Source organism: Herpailurus yagouaroundi, unplaced genomic scaffold (assembly GCF_014898765.1).
Source record: "Herpailurus yagouaroundi ecotype Mexico unplaced genomic scaffold, PumYag 140, whole genome shotgun sequence".
Taxonomy (NCBI): Eukaryota; Metazoa; Chordata; class Mammalia; order Carnivora; family Felidae; genus Herpailurus; species Herpailurus yagouaroundi.
The window spans coordinates 84,546,430-84,549,268 of NW_024412395.1; the positions used below are offsets into that span (position 1 = coordinate 84,546,430).

General features: G+C 49.7%; 1 pseudogene; it reads right to left on the minus strand.

The window, feature by feature from the left end:
* Window positions 1-495: 495 nt before the first annotated feature.
* On the minus strand, window positions 496-960 carry LOC121030296 (60S ribosomal protein L35a-like; annotated as a pseudogene).
* Window positions 961-2,839: the final 1,879 nt, after the last annotated feature.

Genomic DNA, 2,839 nt, shown 5'->3' on the forward strand with positions numbered 1-2,839 from the left:
AAAGGTCACATACCATATGATGCCATTTCTATGAAATGTCCTGAGTAGACAAATCTGTAGAGACAGAAAGTAGATTGGTGTTGCCAGGAACCCAGGGGAAGGGGGAACAGGGAGCGATTGCTAATGCGCGTAAAGTTTTTGGGGGAGGTGATGAAAATGTTCCAAAATCAGAAAGTAGTAGTAATGGTCGTATCACTCTATGAACATACAAAAAAAAAAAAAAAAAAAAAAAGCTACATTGAACTGTACATTGTAAAACAGTAAACTTTGGGCTGACCTGGCTGCCTCAGTTGGAAAAGCATGCGATTCTTAATCTACGGGTGGTGCACTCAAGCCCCACGTCGGCTGCAGAGATTTGCTAAAACAAAACAAATAACCTTGAAAAAAAAAAAAAAAAGAGTAAATTTTGTGGTTTACGAATAATGTCTCAGTAAAGCTGATTGCAAAAAAAAAATTTATTTTATATATTTGTTTGTTTTTTTTTTTTCACAAGAAAACAAATCTACACCTTTATTTACTTAATTTGCAGTTAGCTTAAATCCTTAAAGGGTACAGCATCAAACGGATTCTGTGGCCAATGGCTTTAACAGGAAGGTTGCTTCGGAATTTGGCACGAACCATGCCACTGTTTCCATGAGCACGAGTTACTTTTCCCCAGATCTCCCCAATTTTATTTGGTTTGCCACCAGGAGTCACTGTGTTGCTCTTTGCTTTGTACACATAAGCGTATCTCTTGCCTAGATAGAATTCAGTTTCATCTCAAGCATAAACACCTTCAATTTAAGAAGAGCTGTGTGCTCCCTCTGGTTCCAGAGACCCCGCTTATAGCCAGCAAAAATGGCTTTGGACCACAGCCTTCCAGACATATTTGTCGTTTCAGGAGTCCTGTTCGCAGCAGGTCTCCACAGGTTCCAAGATGGCGGAAGAGCTGTTACCAAAAAATGTTGAAAAATCAACAGGCTGTGCTAGGCTCCTCCAGAGACACAGAGTGATGAATTGAGAGTGAGCAGGAAGGAAGGCAGGGCTCAGGGCTGGCGGTCCTCCCAGAGGAGGGGCCTCGGGTAGCTTTGGTAGGCCTGCCCCCAAACTACCGTGCCCACTGGCTGGCCTAGTGAATTGTATTCCACCCTAAACTATTCATTACTTTGACATGTGACGGCTTTTGGTAATTGAGAGCCTCCTATTAACATGCAAATCCTCCCAGGAGAGTCAGAGCCTCGGTGTCTCTGGAGGAGGGAGGGCAATCCTGTAGGAGAAGCTGCAGGCCACCTGCATGCAAATGCATCAGTGCAGGTATTGCCAACGTGGTGAGACTCAGCGGAGCCCTCAGTCGTGGGGGCAAGGGGAGGGGTTGTGACAGGGGCGTGAGTCTGACTCCGGAGAGATTGAAGGGAGAGGGGAGCAGGTGAGGGATGGATATGGGACAGAGGAAGGAGGACATGGAGTATGGGAATGGCTCGCTTTCCGGGGAACCATAGGAGGTGAAGGCAGACCACGGCAGAGACGAGCCTACACACCCCACACTGTGGTCCCAAGCCTCCCTCCACCACACAGCACTCCCTGAGGTGACAGTGTGGCCATCCACGTCAGGATGGAACTAGGATACAGGCAGGGGAAAAGACCTCGAGTAGGTTAACAACAGACCAGGGAAGGACGTGACAGAAATCAGGAGGCACAGTGTCACAAGCCAAGGTGGCATGGCAAAACCCAGGTGGCCTCACACCAGGACGGGGAGGTCGCTGAGGACCAGGGACAGTCCATGGGCCACAGCGGCAGGGCCAGCCCGGTAAGCCCGAGTCTCCTCCTGCCTCAGGCTGCCCAGTGTGGTTTGGTTCCACACGAACTGGACACAAATGATGTGTCACGCCAGCCCTCACTCCCCTCAATAGAAGGAGCTGCACTAAGAAATCTGTCAGTAACCCGTGCATTTTGCCACTCCCTCCTCCTGTGGTAAACATTACTGAAGGTCCGCCTGGCACAGGACCTATAGCAGACAGTGAGCACATGGACAGAGATGTGGCCCCTGAATGCAGTGGGGACAGAGTCACATCCAGAGTCGAAAAGAAAGCTCCTCCCATGGTCCTTGCCAGAGAAAGCCATTCTCCTTTTAGACTCAGGGGGAGAGCATTCACTCAGAGAACGAGGTCAAGGCTAGGGGCATAGTGTCACCACTTCCTATTTTATGAGCAGGTGTTACCATGGCCTGGGGAAAAGGCATGCATGAGGGGGAGAAGGAAGGCACATCTCGAGGGGCTTCTGTGGGGACAACAGGAAAGTCATCCAACATCAGGGGCTCTTGAAGCTCAAACGTATCAGAATCACCTAGAACAGATTCCTGGGTCCCGCCCCCAATGTTTCCCCTTTGGTAAGTCTGGGGTGGAGCCTAAGCATCTGCATTTCTAATCAGTCCTCAGCCATACTGATGCAGGTACTGCCTAGATAAACTGTCTCACCCGTTTTCCCAGGTCACCCGCTCAGAGGGGTCATGTGAAGATACACAAACAGGGCTAAAAGGAAGGGCCCAGCATCAAACAGCCTGGCTGGAGAGAAACACGAGGAGAGATTCCATTGAAAAGACACAAGTAGGGGCGCCTGGCTGGCTCGGTCGGTTAAGCATCTGGCTTTTGAGTTCAGCTCAGGTCATGAAATCACGGTTCATGAGGTTGAGCCTCGAGTCAGGCTCTGCTCAGACAGCACGGAGCCTGCTTGGAATTCTCGCTCTCCCTCTCTCTGTGCCCCTCCCCCATTCGCGCTCTCCCAAAATGAACATTAAAGAGCACACCCTGTAAGATTTGTAACTGATCTCATTTAAACCACACAACACCCCTACAGAGGTGGT